Source organism: Dendrobates tinctorius, unplaced genomic scaffold (genome assembly GCF_039654945.1).
Source record: "Dendrobates tinctorius isolate UK_male_01 unplaced genomic scaffold, ASM3965494v1 ptg000254l, whole genome shotgun sequence".
Classification (NCBI taxonomy): domain Eukaryota; kingdom Metazoa; phylum Chordata; class Amphibia; order Anura; family Dendrobatidae; genus Dendrobates; species Dendrobates tinctorius.
The window spans coordinates 542,888-551,951 of record NW_027361921.1 but is presented as its reverse complement, the minus strand read 5'-3'; positions in this window follow the sequence as shown (position 1 = coordinate 551,951).

Sequence of the window (9,064 nt, the reverse complement as noted above, 5' to 3'; positions counted from 1 at the left end):
CTACCATCTTAGGCGAAGGGGTAGTTCTTTCTGCCATCTCGCCCGATTTGAGACTTGCTCTGCAAGAGTTCCAGGAGGACAAACCTGAGCATTGTCCCAGTGGAAAGTTGTATGTTCCTGACCAGTGGAAGAAGAGAGTGATGTCTGAAGTTCATTGCTCTGCATTGGCTGGTCATCCAGGTATTTTTGGTACTAGAGATCTGGTGAGTCGCTCTTTTTGGTGGCCCACCTTGTCTCATGATGTCAGGAATTTTGTGCAGTCCTGTGGGACTTGCTCCCGGTCTAAATCTTGTTCTCACTCTAGTGGGTTGTTGATGCCTTTGCCGGTCCCCAGGAGGCCATGGACCCATATTTCAATGGATTTAATCTCTGATATGCCGGTCTCTCAAAGAATGACTGTTATTTGGGTGATTTGTGATAGGTTCTCTAAGATGGTTCATCTTGTACCACTCCCTAAGTTGCCATCTTCCTCTGAGTTGGTGCCCCTGTTTTTGCAACAGGTGGTTCGCTTACACGGGATTCCTGAGAACATTGTATCTGACAGAGGAGTTCAGTTTGTGTCTAGATTTTGGAGGACTTTCTGTTCCAAGCTGGGAATTCAGTTGTCCTTCTCCTCTGCTTTTCACCCTCAGACCAATGGGCAGACAGAGAGAACAAACCAGACCTTGGAGTCGTATTTGAGATGTACTATTTCCGCCGATCAGGATGATTGGGTTTCATTTTTGCCCTTGGCCGAATTTGCTTTAAATAATAGAGCTAGTTCTGCCACTTTGATGTCACCTTTTTTTTGTAACTTTGGGTTTCATCCTCGATTTTCGTCAGGGCAGGTGGAGCCTTCTGCCTGCCCAGGTGTTTACACTGTAGTGGAGAGAATGCACCAGATCTGGGACCAAGTGGTGGATAAGTTATCTTTCTCCCAGGAAAAGGCCCAGCAGTTTTCCAATCGACATAGGACCATTGGTCCACAGTTTAAGATTGGTGATATGGTGTGGTTATCATCAAAAAATATTGCTATGAAGGTGGCTTCTCCTAAGTTTAAGCCTAGATTTATTGGACCTTACAAGATTTTGGAGATTATTAATCCGGTCTCTTTTCGTTTGGCTCTTCCTGTCACATTTAAAATCCATAATGTGTTCCATAAGTCCTTGTTGAAGAGGTTTGTTGAACCAGTTGTTCCTGGGGTGGCACCTCCAGACCCTGTATTGGTTGAAGGTAACATGGAATATGAGGTAGAGAAAATACTGGATTCCCGTCTGGCTAGACGGAGACTCCAGTATTTGGTTAAGTGGAAGGGTTATGGTCAGGAGGATAATTCCTGGGTCTCTGCCTCTGATATTCATGCCAAAAGATTGGTGCGTGCCTTTCATCAGGCTCACCCTGATCGCTCTGGTGGCGTGGTTGAGGGTTCGGTGACCCCTCCTCAAGGGGGAGGTACTGTTGTGAGTTAATTTTCCCCTTCATCACTGAGGTCTGGTGAACTCCTTATTCTGGTAAAGGAAGGTAATGAGCCTGATTATCAGGCACCTGAGCCTAATGAGGATGACTGGCTGAGTGGAGTAACGGACTGGATATAAGGCTGCCGACGCCCTTCTGCCCTGCGGGTGATTTCTCTGTGGACTTCTAGGACCCCAGTCTGATTCCTGCTCCTCTAAAGCTATGTTTTCTGCTTTGCCTGTTAGCATTTATGTTTTGTTTTTGTTTTCCTTGCTTTTCTGTATTCTGCCATTCCCTGCTGGGGTGAGCTGAATCTCCTTTTGCCTGTAGCTCTGTCTTCAGAATATTCCTGAGTACTGACATAGCTTTTTTGAAGCCTAGCGTCTTCAGGGCCTTTTTCACTGTCATTCTGTTGGCTCTTATTTTCATAGGGTTTTTCACGGATTGCAGACAGCAGCCTTCCTGTCCTTTTCTATTTAGTTAGCTTGGGCCCCGTCTTTGCTCAGTCTATCTTTCTGTCTGTGTTAGTGTTTTCATCTTGCTTCACCGTCATTATATGTTGGGGGCTGCCTTTTGCTTTGGGATCTGCTCTGGGGCAGTTTAGATTTCCTCTTTCTTTCTTTAGGCCTATTTAATTCTCCGGCTGTGATCGAGGGGTCAAGGGCATCGTAGGAACCCCCCACGGCTACTACTAGTTGTGTTGATAGGTTCAGGGGTCTGTAATCCGATAGCTGCCAACTTCTCTGGTTTTCTGGACTTAGCTAGCATTTCTGTTTTTGCCTCCTACGGTGACTCGATCATAACAGGGGGGTTTCCACAGTTTAGGTACATCAGGGGCTCTCCAAAGGCAACATGACACCCGCAGACCATTCCATCAAAGTCTGCATTCCAAAACGTCACTACTTCCCTTCCGAGCCCCATACAGTAGTTTTCTCCCACATATGGGATATCGGCGTACTCAGGACAAATTGGACAACAACTTTTGAGATCCAATTTTTCCTGTTACCCTTGGGAAAATAAAAAAGTTGGGGAACAAACGCGGCATGACGTCCAATCTCAATTCCAGCCAAAAAAGTCAAATGGCGCTGCTTCCCTCCCAAGCTCTGCCATGCGCCCAAATAGTGGTTTATCCCCACATGTGGGGTATCAGTGTACTCAGGACAAATTGCACAATAACTTTTGAGGTCCTGTTACCCTTGGGAAAATAAACATTTGGGTGAAAAGTTCATTTTTGTGGAAAAAAATATGATTTTTTAATTTTACAGCTGTACGTTATAAACTTCTGTGAAGCCCTTGGGGGTTCAAAGTTCTCACCACACATCTAGATAAGTTCCTTGGGGGGTCTAGTTTCCAAAATGGTGTCATTTGTGGGGGGTTTCCACTGTTTAGGCACATCAGGGGCTTTCCAAACGCGACATGGCGTCCGATCCCAATTCCAGCCAAAAAAGTAAAACGGCGCTTCTTCCCTTCTGAGCTCTGCCATGCGCCGAAACAGTGGTTCCCCCCCACATATCAGGTATCAGCGTCCTCAGGACAAATTGCACAATAACTTTTGTGGTCCAATTTCTCCTGTTACCTTTGGTAAAATAAAAAAAATTGGACCTGAAGTAATTTTATTGTGAAAAAAAAAGTTAAATGTTCATTTTTTTTAAACTTTCAAAAAATTCCTGTGAAGCACCTGAAAGGTTAATAAACTTCTTGAATGTGGTTTTGAGCACCTTGAGGAGTGCAGTTTTTCGAATGGTGTCACTTTTGGGTATTTTCTACCATATAGATCCCTCAAAGTGACTTCAAATGTGATGTGGTCTCTTAAAAAAATGGTGTAAAAATGAGAAATCGCTGGTCAACTTTTAACCCTTATCCTAACAAAATAAATTTTGGTTCCAAAATTGTGCTGATGAAAAGTAAACATGTGGGACATGTTACTTATTAAGTTTTTTGTGTGCCATATCTCTGTGATTTAATGGCATAAAAATTCAAAGTTGGAAAATTGCGAAATTTTCAAAATTTTCGCCAAAATTTCTGGTTTTTTTTTACAAATCAACGCAAGTTACATGAATGAAATTTTACCACTAACATGAAGTACAATATGTCACAAGAAAACTATGCCAGAATCATCGGGATCCATGGACGCATTCCAGAGTTATTACCTTATAAAAGGACAGTGGTCAGAATTGTAAAAATTGGCCCGGCCATTAATGTGCAAACAACCCTTGGGGGGTAGAGGGGTTAACAGGAAGTCTAGGCTGCGGCTGCTCTCTGACTTCCTCTTCATGTTCGATTTGTCTGAAGGCAGGGACAGTGACACCAGCGCCGATTGGGTGCCAGAGTCACGTGTCATAATAATAGCATGAAAGCCCCAAGAATGCGAGTGCTGACACTGCTGGAAAGGTGCTGGAAGTGAGTATAAGTGTTTTTATTTGTAGCTGACAATCCTTTTAATTCTGCTCAATATTAAAGGGAAGGTGCCATCCCCAAAAAAAATTTTCAGCAATTGAAAAAATGTAAAGAATTAATGTTTACATTTTCTTAAAAAATATTATCATTTGTTTTTAATTTTGTAAAATATGAAAAATAATTTTAAAAAGTTTGGCATTTCCACTTGTTAACACTAGGGGGAGCAGATACTGAAATTTGGCACAAAAACCTAGTGTACAACTAGCTCACATTACTGTCCTGCAGTAATTATGGGTGTACAGTGTCCATGATGTTTGATTTTGATATATGATCATGCCCTAAAATGGACACTGTATGGGCGGAATCTGCTGACATGGGTGTGGTGTCACTCCTCTCCTCCCCCACTGGGTGCTTGCTAAGGGAAAAGAGAGGATGACATTTAGGAACACTGTGAGCAGCCATTTTGATGGGGCCTGCAAAGTTACTGACTGTCTTTGCATGTAAAGTCTGGATCAGAACAGGCCATCAATCAGCAGAAATGTTTCCTGGATTTCTGTGGAGCAGACAAGAAGATGGTCCATCCATGTGTATAAAACACAGCGCTCTATGTACAATCCCTGGCACCGAACAGGGTGCCCCCCACAGACCAGCACACTGCTCTCCTGAAATACTCTGTGCTGCTGTCACCCTGCTCCTTCCTCCATATTTCAGGCCCCTGTCACCTCGCTTTCACACATCGCCAGGACGGGATCTGAGGAGAGGAATGGGGTCTTCGGTTACCGAGGATGGCAGGCAGCAAGGATTCTGGGAGGAGGGTGACAGCAGCACAGAGTATTTCAGGAGAGCAATGTGCTGGTCTATCGGGGGCACAGAGGGAGATATATGGTGGAGGGAGCAGGGTGACAGCAGCACAGAGTATTTCAGAAAAGCAGTGTGCTGGTCTATGGGGGGCACAGAGGGAGATGTATGGGGGAGGAGCAGGGTGACAGCAGCACAGAGTATTTCAGGAGAGCAGTGCGCTGGTCTATGGGGGGCACAGAGGGAGATATATGGGGGAGGAGCAGGGTGACAGCACCACAGAAATCCAGGAAACATTTCTGCTGATTGATGGCCTGTTCTGATACAGACTTTGCATGCAGAGACCCCATTCCCCTCCTCAGATCCTGTCCTGGCAATGTGTGAAAGCGAGGCGAACAGGCGCAGTCCGGAGTGACGCTGGGAAGCAAGCTGGGGGGGAATGGAGCCATACAGTAACAATAAAAATGAGACCCCTCTCTTCATCTGCCTCACCAGCCCTCCCCTGACTGCACCTGACTATTACCCCCCTGACCCGTGTGCAGGTGCTCAGCCAGAACCACCCTACAATGGGTCCCCTTTTAGCAGATTACAAATAATACCGCCATATACTTCACACACAATGCCGCCATATAGATCATACACAATACCACCATGTAGATCACACATAAAACCAGCAGGGTGACAGCAGCATAGAGTATTTCAGGAGAGCAGTATCACATGGCAGAGAATTAGATACACGGCTCAGCAGACAGTATCACACAGGAGAGGATTAGATACACGGCTCAGTAGACAGTATCGTACAGGATAGGAATAGATACACGGCTCAGCAGACAGTATCACACAGGAGAGGATGAGATACACGGTTCAGAAGACAGTATCACACAGGAGAGGATTAGATACACGGCTCAGAAGTCAGTATCACACAGAATAGGATTAGATACACGGCTCAGCAGTCAGTATCACACAGGAGAGGATTAGATACACGGTTCAGCAGTCAGTATCACACAGGAGGATTAGATACACGGCTCAGCAGTCAGTATCACACAGGAGAGGATTAGATACACGGCTCAGCAGTCAGTATCACACAGGAGAGGATTAGATACACGGTTCAGCAGTCAGTATCACACAAGAGAGGATTAGATACACGGTTCAGCAGTCAGTATCACACAGGAGAGGATTAGATACACAGCTCAGCAGACTGTATCACACAGGATAGGAATAGATACACGGCTCAGCAGTCAGTATCACACAGGAGAGGATTAGATACACGGCTCAGTAGACAGTATCGCACAGGATAGGAATAGATACACGGCTCAGCAGACAGTATCACACAGGAGAGGATGAGATACACGGTTCAGAAGTCAGTATCACACAGGAGAGGATTAGATACACGGCTCAGCAGTCAGTATCACACAGAATAGGATTAGATACACGGCTCAGCAGTCAGTATCACACAGGAGAGGATTAGATACACGGTTCAGCAGTCAGTATCACACAGGAGGATTAGATACACGGCTCAGCAGTCAGTATCACACAGGAGAGGATTAGATACACGGCTCAGCAGTCAGTATCACACAGGAGAGGATTAGATACACGATTCAGCAGTCAGTATCACACAAGAGAGGATTAGATACACGGTTCAGCAGTCAGTATCACACAGGAGAGGATTAGATACAAGGCTCAGCAAACTGTATCACACAGGATAGGAATAGATACACGGCTCAGCAGTCAGTAACACACAGGATAGGAATAGATACACGGCTCAGCAGACAGTATCACACAGGAGAGGATTAGATACACGGCTCAGCAGACAGTATCACACAGGAGAGGATTAGATACACGGCTCAGCAGTCAGTATCACACAGGATAGGATTAGATACACAGCTCAGCAGACAGTATCACACAGGATAGGATTAGGTACACGGCTCAGCAGACAGTATCACACAGGGGAGGATTAGATACACGGCTCAGCAGATAGTATTACACAGGAGAGGATTAGATACACGGTTCAGCAGTCAGTATCACACGGGAGGATTAGATACATGGCTCAGCAGTCAGTATCACACAGGATAGGATTAGATACACAGCTCAGCAGACAGTATCACACAGGAGAGGATTAGATACACAGCTCAGCAGTCAGTATCACACAGGAGAGGATTAGATACACAGCTCAGCAGACAGTATCACACAGGATAGGATTAGATACACAGCTCAGCAGACAGTATCACACAGGGGAGGATTAGATACACGGCTCAGCAGACAGTATCACACAGGAGAGGATTAGATACACGGTTCAGCAGTCAGTATCACACAGGGGAGGATTAGATACACGGCTCAGCAGGCAGTATCACACAGGGGAGGATTAGATACATGGCTCAGCAGGCAGTATCACAGGAGACAGTATTACAGATATGCCCACACTGGTGAAACTTCCAGGCCCCCCCCCCCAATTATACATTAGACTATGGGCTGTATATGTCACAGTCCTCCTCAGACAGCCATAAAATCTCTCATAAAAGCAAAGGTGTCAGATTACGGGAGATCACTGGGGCTGTGAGTGAGGAGGCGGAGACAGAGCAGGAGGACAGTGGAGCTGGAGCAGGAAGCACAGTGCAGAAAGTGGAGCTCAGCAGATAGCACTGGGCTACAGTAAAATGGCACCAAGCCACACCTACAGCAGTGAATGGTGCAGCCCACAGGGGCGTGCCCAGTTCACTGCTAATGAGGCTGCAATGTGCGGTCGGGAGCCGTCCGCAGTCTCCTATGTCCAGGGACGGCCATATTTGCAGACTGTATGAGTCCTCCACAGATCTGCAAATCAAGATGGCAGCGCCCAGTGGCTACATTAAAACATTATTACAAACAAACCATAAATCCTGGTTAGTACATTTGCTGAAACAACATGTTTTGTTACTTAGGCCGGGGTCACACTAGCAATTAAATCGGACGAATGCAATGCGATAAAAAATCGCATTGCATTCGTCCCACTGTTATTCTATGATGCTGCTCCCATCATGCGTTTTTTTATCGGATCCGTTCCTCGGACTGAGACAATTGCAGCATGCTGCGATTGTCACCGATTTTCGGATCGGATTCGTCAATGCAAGTCTATGGGGGCGATAAAAAATCGCATTGAAAACGCACCACATGTGTGACTTGCGATTAAATCGCAAGACTTCTCCAGGTCATCATGAAAGAGCATCAGGCATTGGCATTGGATGTCAATTTGAGGCTTAGATGCGAATAAAATCGGTTCATCGCCGGAAAATGGGATGACAGACGGATCTCTGGACAAGAAATCTTTGTACGATTTTGTACCGTTAAAATCGGACAGATTTTTTATTTGTTGAGTGTGACTCCAGCCTTACTCTTTTTTTGCAAATTATATAAAATTGCGGCACCTTTCCTTTAAGTGATACCATTAACATTAATTTAAAGAATTATCATTAAAAGGAATCTGTCCCCCTGGGACGTATGTGAGTATTAATATGGGTATACAGGTAATAGAAATGTTACACTAGTCCTACCTGTATGCCTCATATTAACGGTCTTGATGCTGAGAAATGTTATGTTCTGTCTATATGTTAATGATTTCTTACAGGCTTCGGGGCGTGCGGTGCCTGGAAGAAAGTCCTACCTCCTGTCTTCATTGTTATATTACTTCCCTCCCATCAGCGTCAGTTATGGCCCCGGAATCCTGCGCCAGAGCCCTGCACTCCCTCAGAAATACATACCTCATCCTCCCTTCTGTGGGCGCTGCATTCAGGGATCTTCTGCCCAGATGCCGGCGAGTCACAGTGACCTCCGGTGTGCGTCCCGAAAATATGCTCTCCCCACTTCCTCCATGCATAGCTATTTCTAGGAATCATGTCTATCAGCCATATCCTCCTTCTCTCGCTGCCTCAAACTCAATGTAGACAAATCTGAACTGATCATCTTTCCTCCATCTCACAAATCTTGCTTAACCGACCTATCTATAACAATTGACAACATCACGCTTTCCCCCGTACCAGAGGTCCGCTGCCTCGGAGTAACCCTTGACTCTGCGCAGTCCTTCAAACCACACATCCAAGCTCTCTCTACCTCCTGTCGCCTCCAGCTCAAAAATATTTCCAGAATCCGTCCCTTCCTCAACCCTCAATCTATTAAAATGCCCTCATCATCTCCCGTCTCGACTATTGCAACATCCTTTTCTGTGGCCTGCCTGCTAACACCCTTGCACCTCTCCAGTCCATCCTTAACTCTGCTGCCCGACTAATTCATTTCTCTCCTCGCTACTCCTCCGCTTCTCCCCTCTGCAAATCTCTTCACTGGCTCCCACTCCCTCAGCTAATCTAATTCAAATTACTAATACTGACCTACAAGGCCATCTATAACCTGTCTCCTCCATATAGCTCTGAATTAATCTCCCGATATCTTCCCTCACGTAATCTCC